The sequence below is a fragment of the Nicotiana tabacum genome, chromosome 9 (assembly GCF_000715075.1).
Source record: "Nicotiana tabacum cultivar K326 chromosome 9, ASM71507v2, whole genome shotgun sequence".
Lineage (NCBI taxonomy): Eukaryota > Viridiplantae > Streptophyta > Magnoliopsida > Solanales > Solanaceae > Nicotiana > Nicotiana tabacum.
In genome coordinates this window covers 104903428-104914288 of record NC_134088.1, presented here as the reverse complement: position 1 = coordinate 104914288, position 10861 = coordinate 104903428, and positions in this window count along the sequence as shown.

The window sequence follows — 10861 nt, the reverse complement described above, 5'->3', positions numbered from 1 at the left end:
TTAATTAAATAGGTCAATTTTTTATTTAAAAAAAAAAAAAGCAAAATAGGGGGAGCAAATATAATTGTTTATCCATAAAATAGTACAGTTGAATTTGTTGTATGGTTTATAGACAAGCGAATTGATTTGATCCCAAAAAGATAAATAAATTAAATAAAAATAGAAGACGTAGTGTTGAAATCTAGATAAATAGCGGATAGTTTGGATCTGGGAGCAGGGCTTCCGAAGGCAGCAATAAGAACAATGTTAGACAGAAAATAAAGTATTATTTAGCTTGAGAATAATGTGTAGCATACGTTTATCATAGATTTTGTATGTTACAATGGTTGTTGAAGCCACTATTTATAACTATACCTAGGGAACAAGATCCTAGGATCAAACCCTCTTAAATGACAATAAAAGGGGCCATTGATGAATATGTAACGGCAGGCCATGAATACCAAAATTCTATGCAACGACTGCATGTTCAATACACAGGAATATTCTTCATTAAATGTCATCGTATAACAAACATTTGTTTGCCTTCGTTAATGCGTTTCCTTCGGGATCTACCCGATACCAATCGACGTTGTTGTCCTCGGTCTTAGTTTCCTCTCACTTCATCTTCCGCCCGCCCCAGTTCCACGTGTCATGTAATTATTCGAGCATTTAATATAAATCGATTTTACCCTATACAGATAGTCCCCTACTTTCCGGTGGCACATCTTTGTGTCACTGGGAAGTTGGTGAAGAATTCTTTCTTGGCGGGAAATTTTCTGAACCTTTCTGAAATGTTTCTGACGCTTGATAAAATGCACATATCCTCGCATTTAATACTCCGAAAATGTTTTATTCCACATTAATAATATTTTTGCCGGTTCTCGAGGTGATTATGGCCATAATATTAGCCGCCTATATCTTTACTTATATGTCACATTCTTTCCGTTTCAATTCTAACAACTTCATAAACCTTCTTAAGTTCTTTGCACTTAACACCCTCTTGCTTTCATCTCTCTTTGTTCTTCAAAAACTCTATCATCTTCTTCTCATTATAGCTTCTTATACTAATTCTTTTAAGAACTCTAATCTTGTCTTCGGTGGAGGCCCGAAGATGCGCAAAGATAAAGAGGTTGATGTTGATGCTGATCCTCCCATGGTGAGCACCATTATCCCTTAATATCTGAACACTGCCAAAAACTTCAAAGAGAAGTTCCCCACTTCAAACCCTTGAACTTGAGCTTTTGGTAAATATTCTTCTTCTATTCGCCCTTCCAGTATTCCTACTATGAAGGAGGACTGTGACTGCCATTGCCCTAAACATCATTGTTCCTGACCTGGTGTAGCGAGTAAACTTCACTAAGAAGGGCTTCACGTAAGTTTACACACACCCCTTCACTTTGGGTCCTTTTCTTTGAGCGGGGACTTGACCCCGTAATTTTAGAATTGTGCCACCGGTACTAGGTCTGTTTGGTCTTAGGTAGGCCCGAGGTTGTTGAAGGAGGTTTTCACCCTGACAGGTGCCCTCGGGTCTGCTTCCGGTGCATGTCCTTCTTCTCGGAGTCCTCGGCCCAAGAACAAGCAACCTAAAAGGCGGTGTTCTTCCTCGACCGAGGGTAAAAATAAGAAAGTGAAGAAAGCCACGCCCAAGCCAGTTGTAGACACTGTGGTTATTGACGATGATGGAGAAGCCAGGGATGAATGTGCTTCTTTACTAAGGAGACAATGATCTTCATAAGCTCAACATAATGCTCAATCTGGAAAGCTTGAAACCCCAACCGAGGGCGAGCTCTTTGAAGAAATAGATTTGGTGGAGAATGTTGATTCTTCCTTTCTGGTCCCAGTTGTTACTTTCGGTCCTATGAGGCCGAATACTGGGTCTCTTCTACCTTCGGTTGGTAGGAAACAAACAAATAGCACTGCCCCTACCGTAGCTGCTTCTTAACTTTCAACACCATCAACTTCATCTCCCTCCACACCAGCTATACCTTCATCACCAGCAACTGCTACATCCCCCCTCCTCCGACCGGAGATGCCCGAGAGGAAGATGTCCCTCCTCCCCAGTCCCTTGACCATGGGAGTTTGGGGCATAACTATTCACCCCTTTCTGCAGATCCCCAAAGGAGGAGGAGGAGCCTCTCTATCTCAGCCTCAAAGAAGTGCCATCTGCTGTCCAGGGCGGTGGAGCTCGCCAATTACCTGAAGCTGCTCCCTTCAGAAAAAGATAAGAAGAAAATACACTCTCTTTTGGGGGGGGGGGGTGTATGATAAATAGCTCCATGCACAATGTAGCAGCGGTATTGTACTTGTTCTTTTTACTGCTTGTTTCTCTTCGTCTATTACAATAGGGTTTTTGACATTGATACTTTTTTATAGGCCAACTTTCTCGCTTTCGAGGGCCTTCAGAGATTGATCCTTGAAAAAGAAGGAATTATATCAGAATGAGATTAGGGTTATCGACATTGGGTTATTAGGTAAATATATCAGGTATAACCGATAGCCCGAACCTATAAAATGTTATTGGGTTATCAATATCGAATTATTGGGTAAATAGTGCGATAGCGGTTTAATGTTATTTGACTATTAGGTTTTCGGTTCGGGTCTCGGTTTGCCCAATTTTTTTAACAGTTTAACTGATAGCCCAATAAACTTTAACAAAATTAAACTTTTACCCACTAAGTATATAAAGCCAGCTTATGGCTTCATTCTCTCATTCTCTCAATATCTCTCGGTAGTTACTCTTCATCTTCAGACCTTAATCCTTAGAGTAAGTTTTAAACTTTTCTAAATTTTGCATCTTAATTCTTCAATTAAGATTTTTAGTTCTAAACTTTAAAAGAATCAATTGTTCAGATTTTTAATTTTTCTATTTGTTTCTTTTGTTGCACTCATTCTTTAGTATCTATAAGATTAAGATTTTATTATTTTCATGTGAATTATGCTTGCCCGCAGAGAGATAGTTAGTAAGATTAGATTGCTGAATGTTTTATTCCTTACTTTTACTAACTTATAATTTTGAAAATTTAGATCATTCATTAGGATTTCCAAATGCAAAGAAAGTTTTCTTTTTCTAAAGTTGAAATTTAATCCCTCTTTTCTTAAGAGCAAAAATCCAGCTCCTTCCTCATAATAGTATGATCACGATTTCTACAATAAAATATGAAATTTTTGGATATTTTTTACTGTTATCAGTTAAACCAATAACCAAACCAATAAGAATCGATAACCGACTATCCGACATCCGATATCTTATCGATGTGCTTATCGGTTTAGCATATTTAAAAATCGATAACTGATATGCTGAACTGATACCATTCACAACCGAACCGAATCGACCGATGTCCACCCCTAAACAAGATCAACTGTTGGTCGAGAGGAACCAAATCGCTACCCGCCTCTCGATTTTAGAAGCGAAGGCTGTTGAAGCGGCCGAGCATGAGGCCCAATTGCAACAGAGTGAGTAGGATGTGATGTATCACAACCAAGAAGCCACTCAGCTACATGCACAACCTCAAGATGCAAAGGCTAAGTGGGCTGAATCTCAGGATGTTGCTCTTGCTGCTACCGAGCGCGAGTCTGCCTCCATCGAATGAGCAAATAATTTGGAGGCAACTTTGATATCCAAATCTGAAGAGGCTGATGTTGTAGAGGAGAAGTGTGCCCGGATGGAAGATAGGTATAAGAAGATCATGGAACAAAATAAGGTTCACATATCCACAATCCGTGATCTTGACCTTAGCCTCAACGCCATGAGATCAGAGCGGGATGGCCTTTTGACCGAGATTGATAGACTTAAAGAAAAACTTCAACACCAAGGGGATTCCCTATTAGTGAAAAAACACATTATATGTACCACATGAGAAGAAAAACCTTGGAAGATCCCAAAGCGGGCATTATTGATATTGATGATGAGATCGCCAAGGCCCGAACGCTAGAGTTAACAGCTCGAGAACGTCTCCCGGTTCAGCCTGATGAAACCGACTCTTCTAGCACCAGTTCTAAATTCTCATGAACCGAGGAGGAACTTCAAGAGAATAACGATGAAGGCCAAGATACTGCACCGGCGACAGATTCGCCTACTTCTCCTGGGTGCGAAAATGCTTCTCTTCCCCCCAGTTCCGGTGGCGACGTAGTTTAGCCTTTTTGCTTTCTTTTCCTTTGTTGTTTTCCTTTTGTACTTTTGTATTTATGCCACTTGGCATGTTTCATAAATAAAAGTACTTTTTGTTTAAGCATTGTGCAAACTTTATTCTTTTTGCGTCAAATTAGGCAAGGCTTCAGGTGTATATTCCACCGATAGCATTTGGGTTCTGACATAAACTCTTCCGGAACTAACCCCTTACTGTGAGGGTTTCAAAAGAGAGGGCCCTCTTTTGTTTACGGTGCTCTTGAAGAGGACGTGTCCTGTTCATTCTGGCACTAGCATTTTGAAGTTCTTAGTTAACTTTCAAATGATAAAATCAATTCATCGTTTGGACAAGAAATAAGATAAAAATAAAAGGACTTCATTTTATTCTTTCTATATTCAAACATACATGAGCATTCATTTTCTTAAAGAAAAGAAATTGTCACTACATGTGGCTACTTTGTACAACCTTTTTCTATGGGGCTAGCTGTGCAGTCCCCGGTTCCGATGAGACATTATTGTTTATGGGTCTCGTAGTCCCAGTTTTTGTGACAATCACGTTGTTGTATTCCCATACTATTCCCCCAGTGTTCGAATGCGAAGAATGCGAACTGGAACACTAGAAGTCTTGATCCTTGGAGGAAAAACATAGTGAATGGTTGGATAATCTTTGCTTCGATCTCAAGCTTCGTTTCCCGTTAGGAACTTTTCTATTGAGTCAAAGATGATCTAACCATCCCCTAGCAGCTTGTTGTTTCAGTGCCTTTTCATTTAAAGGTCTTAACTTTATTGATGATGCTTATTTTGTATAAATCTTTTCGTTACTCCCTTGTTAAAAACCTTTCCAGAAAAATTCAGTTGGGACAAAAAGTGGGCGGAGGGAAAAAGAGTGCAGCACATACTTTCAGTATAAGCAAGATCCATCAGTAGTAAGATCTTTTGAGGTGATTCACGTTCCAGTTGCTTGGCAATTTGACTCCATCTTGGTTCTCTAGTTTGTATGATCCTTTTCCGGTGACAGCTGAAACCCGATAGGGGCCTTCTCAAGTCGGACCTAGCTTCCCCATGTAGAGCTCCCGTGTGTTCTGAGTCACTTTCCTCAAAACCAAATCTCCCACTTTAAAGTAGCATATATTGGCCCTTCGTTTATAGTATCTTTCTATTCTTTGTTTCTGGGCCACCATCCGTATGTGAGTCAAGTCCCTGCGTTTGTCAAGCAGCTGCAATTTGACCAGCAATGCTTCATTATTTGCTTCTTCATTCGCCCGAAAGTACCGCAACATCGGTTTTCCTACTTCCAAAGGGATTAGATCTTATGTGTTGTATACTGGAGAGAAAGGCGTCTCTCCCGTGCTTGACTTGGTCATCGTCCGGTATGCCCACAAAACACTCGGTAACTCTTCGGTCCACTTGCCTTTGGATGCTTGCAACTTCTTTTTGAAGTTTTGAATAATCACCTTATTGGTTGACTCCAACTGCCAATTTGCGCTCGGATGGTATGGCAAAGATGTGATTCTGACATCCTATTTGTGACCTTAGAACCTATGAACTGTGGCCCCTTGTCGTAGGCAATCTTCTTCGGTATTCCAAATCAGCAAATTATGTTTTTCGAAATAGAAAATCATTATTTCGCGCTCACCAATCCTTTGGCAGGGACCTGCCTCAACCCATTTAGTAAAATAGTCGGTTAAAATTAATTGAAATCTTACCTTCCCGGGACCCGGCGACAGCGGTCCAACTATATTCATTCCCTATTTCATAAATGTCCATGGGGGCAATACCGAATGCAAGATTTCTACCGGTTGGTGTACCAACTATGTGTGGTGCTGACACTTGTCGCATTACTGAACGAATGCCTTCGGATCTTGCTCCATCCGGGGCTAGTAAGATTCAACCCTAACTAATTTTAGGACCAACAAATTCCTTTATAAATCTCTCTCATGACGTAATATACCTTCGAGGCTCCAAAACATCGAGCCAACAGGCCTTGGAATGACCTTCTATATAGCTGCCCCCTAGAAGCTATGGCGAGCTACTTTGGTGCTAAGTGCTCATGATGCCTTCGGGTCTTCGGGCCACTTGATGTGCTGAAGGTAATCGATGATCTCATTCCTCCAGTTCTAGACTAGGTTTGTCGTATTTACTTTACAATAGTCGTCCGCATCCAGTACTGAATGTATGATCTGTACGACAGTACCAGAATCTGATCCATTCATCTCTATGGACGACCCTAAGTTGGCTAATGCATCTGCTTCTACATTTTCCTCTCCCGGGATGTGGGTGATCGACCACTCTCTGAACCGTGTGAGCAAAGTTTGAGCTTTAATCACATACTGCTGCATGCGTTCCTTCTTTGTGTCAAAGATCCCATAAACTTGGTTTACCACCAGCTGCGAATCACATTTGATTTCTATGACCTTGGAGTCAAGTCCCCGGGCCAATTCGTGCCCTGCGATCAATGCTTCATACTCAACTTCATTGTTAGTCAAAGGAATAGTTTTTATGGCCTGCCTTAAGGTTTCTCTCGTAGGCGTGATTAGGACCACCTCGAGTCCAGACCCTTTCACATTGGAAGCTCAATTCGTGAACAGGGTACAAATTCCTGATGTCATTTCTGACACCATCACCGCTTCTTTTGTGGCCAAAGGCAGTAGCCCAAGAGTAAAATTGGCCACGAAGTCGGCCAAAACTTGTGATTTGATCGCAGTCCTGGGCTTATAATCAATATCAGGTTCACTAATTTCAACTGCCCATTTGGCCTGTGTACCTAACAACTCAGGTTTGTAAAGGGCATTCCGCAGGGGAAAGTTTGTCACCACAGCTATAGGGTGACACTGAAAATAAGAACTAAGCTTTCAAGAGGCAACAAAGAGAGATAAGGCCAATTTTTTGAGGTATGGATAATGAGTTTTTTCTACCGAAATATTTTTGCTAACATAATATATAGGAGATTGAGTACCTTTGTCCTCCCGGACTAGAATGACACTTAGCGCTACCTCCGAGACCGCTAAGTATATTAGCAATAGATACTGTTTCAGGTATTTTTAGGTTTGTTGGCATTCTGGATTCCATTCGAAGTTGTTCTTCTTCTTCTTCAAAAATGAGAAGAAGTGATGACATTTTTCTAAAGACCGAGAAATGAACCTGGTTAGGGCGGCTAGTCTTTCGGTTAGCCTTTGGACTTCTTTCACGCTTTTCAGCTCATCTGGGATGTCCTCGATGGCTTTAATATTTTTGGGATTGACTTCGATCCCCCTTTGTGACACTAGGAAACCCAAAATTATACCAGAGCTAACTCCAAACACACATTTGTCGGGGTTGAGCTTCATGTTGTGCTTCCTTAAGATGTCGAATGTTTCCTGGATGTTTTTTAAATGCTCACCAGGATTCAAAGACTTGACTAGCATATCATCTATGTATATTTTCATTTTTTTACGTATTTATTTTTTGAATATTTTTTTCACGAGCCTCTGATAAGTGGCTTCAGTGTTTTTAAGCCCGAAGGGCATCACATTATAACAATATGTGCCAAAGTTCGTTAAGAACAAAATCTTTTCCTGATCCTTCGGGTTCATCTTAATTTGATTGTAACCGGAATAGGCATCGAGGAAACTTATCAACTCGTGTCCGGCCATTGCATCAATCATTTGATAAATGTTTGGCAATGGAAATGAGTCTTTCAGGCACGCCTTATTCAAATATTTATAATCTACGCACATTCAAAATTTATTATTCTTTTTCAGAACTACAACTACATTAGCTAGCCAGTCGGGATACTTTCCCAGATTGAACCAATGTCAAGTAAGCAAGTTACCTCTTTTTTGACAAACCTATTTCTGACCTCGGCTATTTAGCGCTTCTTCTGCCTTACCGGTGGGATGCTTGGGCCCAGGCTTAGCTTGTGCACGACCATCTCTAGTGGGATACATGTCATATCTTTGTGCGACCATGCGAAACAATCAACATTAGTTTTAAGGAAATTAATTAGTCTTGACATGATCTCGGGGTTTAGTCTAGTCCTCAAGTGAAATTTCCTCTCTAGGAATTTTTTGAACAAAGCCACTTGTTCGAGTTCTTGTGTCTTGGACTTGGTCGCGTCTATTTCCTCCGGTACCTGAAACTATTTTGGTACCTTGTAGGATTCCGACTCCTCATCCCCTTTGTTATCTTTGCTTGGTTCGGGAGTAGGCATCGGTTCCTGTAATTGCTATGCGTTGAGTTCCTTCCCTTTGCTGCTGGAAACCGACACCGTGATCATTTTCCTTGTCGCCGGTTGATCCCCTCTTATTTGTTTGATTCCCTCCGAAGTCAGGAATTTCAGCATTTGGTGATATGTTGATGGCACAACTTTCATCTCATGTAACCATGGTTTGCCAAAAATTATGTTATAGCCCATGTCGCCGTCCACCACTTCAAATAAAGTGCTCTTCATGACCCCTTCGACATTCGTGTGCAGCAAGATCTCCCCTCTGGTTGTCACACTTGCTAAGTTAAACCGAACGAGAAGCTTTGTTGCCGGAAGGATGCTTTCGGTTAGCTTGGCTTGTTCCAGTACTCTTCATTGAATGATGTTGGATCAACTTCCTGGGTCAACCAAAACACGTTTAATCTTGAAATCTAAAACGTTAAGAGAAATTACCAGGGCATCGTTGTGCGATAGATGAAGTCCATCGTCATTTTCTTCCCTAAAGGTGATGTCATCCTCGGCGACTTTTTGGATCCTCTTGCTATGAGTCACTGATACCTTTATCTTCTTGGCTGCCGAGAAAGTTAAACCGTTCATCTCGTTCTCCCACAAAATAATGTCGATAGTTAGTCAAGGAGTGTCTTCCTCTATCTTTGAGGATTCAACGTTGTCTCGACTGCGGCCGTAATTGTTCTTAGCCTGGTCGCTTAAGAATTCCCTGAGATGGACATTCTTTAACAACACTGCCACCTCCTCACGCAGATGTCGGCAGTCCCTAGCTTGGTGGACATTAGTCCCATGATATTTGCACATTAAATTAGGATCTCTCTAGCTGGGATCATATCTCATCGTCCTCGGGAACCATGCTTCCTTCGTGTTTCTCATTGTTGAATCCAGCTCCACTACACTAACATTGAAATTATATTCAGACAGCCTGGGATAAGTGGAATCCCGGGAACTGGATACCTTTTTGTCCTACAATGACATGTTATTCCGGTCGCGGTCAACACTTCTTTCGGGGGCGAACCTATCCACAGATCAGAATCCCTTGCTGTAGCATCCTTCGGCCCAGAGAAGATCTCCGATCCGTATCACACTCATCTTTTGATTTATCCCTGTTCTTTTCTCAGTCTCGAACCTTAGTTGATGCTGGGAACCCGAGCTGATTATCTTCTATCCTTATCTTTGATTCATATCGGTTATGGATATTCGCCTATGTAGTTTCTTGGAACTTGAACAAGCTTTCTTTCCGCTTCCGGGAAGTGTCGGAGCTCCTCAAGTTCAACCCCTTAGTAAATACCTCAACTTCCCATTCATCTGGCACGGACGGTAACAACCTCCTTTCTTTGTGGAACCTGATCACAAACTCACACAGCAATTTAGACTCTCCTTGCAAAATTCTGAATATGTCCGCCTTTCGGGCCTAGACCTTCCTGGCCCCGGCATGGGCCTTGATGAAAGAATCTGCGAGTATTTCAAAGAAATCGATCTAGAGTTTGGGTAGGAGTGAATACCATGTCAAGGCCCCCTTCGTGAGGGTTTCCCGAATTTCTTCAGCAGGACCGACTCAATCTCATGTTGGGCTAAGTCGTTTCCTTTCACCGCCATTGTATAAGTTGCGATGTGCTCCTGAGGGTCCAAATTCCCATCATACTTCGGTATGCCCAACATTTTGAACCGTTTCAGAATCAATTTTGGTGTTGTGCTTGATTTGAACAGCAATTGGGTGTACTTCATCAAGTTCGGGCCCTCAAGCATTGGTGGTGCGTCCAGAATTTGGTCCATTCAGGCGTGGAACTCTTTCGCATTCTGATCCATCCGCTCTTTCATTTCCCTCATGAACCTCATGAGTTCGGTTAGCTTGGCCGGAATGATGCTTCCGATTAGCTTGGCCTGTTCCAGTACTCTTCATCGAATGATGTTGGATCAACTTAATGGGTCAACCAAAACATGTTTAATATTGAAATCTATAATGTTAAGAGAAATTACCAGGGCATCATTGTGCGACAGAAGAAGTCCATCGGCGTCTTGTTTTGTGAAGGTGATGTCGTACTCGGCGACTTCCCGGAGCCTCTTTCTACGAGTCACTAATACCTTTGTCTTCTTGGATGCCGAGAAAGTTACACCATTGATCTCGTTCCCCCCGAAAATAATGTAGATAGTTAGTCGAGGAGGGTCTTCCTCTATCTTAAGCCTGATCGCTTAAGAATTCTCTGAGATGTCCATTCTTTAGAAACATTGCCACCTCCTCGTGCAGATGCCGGCAGTCCCTAGTTCGGTGGACATTAGTCACATGATATTCGCACAATAAATTAGGATCACTTTGGCTTGGATCGGATCTCATCGTCCTCGGGAACCGTTCCTCCTTGATGTTTCTCATTGTCGATACCAGCTCCATTACGCTAACATTGAAATTATATTCAGATAGCATGGGATAAGTGGAATCCCGGGAACTGGATACCTTTTTGTCCTACAACGACCTGTTATTCCGGCCACGATCAGCTCTTCTATCGGGGGAGAACCTATGCACCGATCGGAATCCCTTGCTGTTGCATCCTTCGGCCCATAAAAGT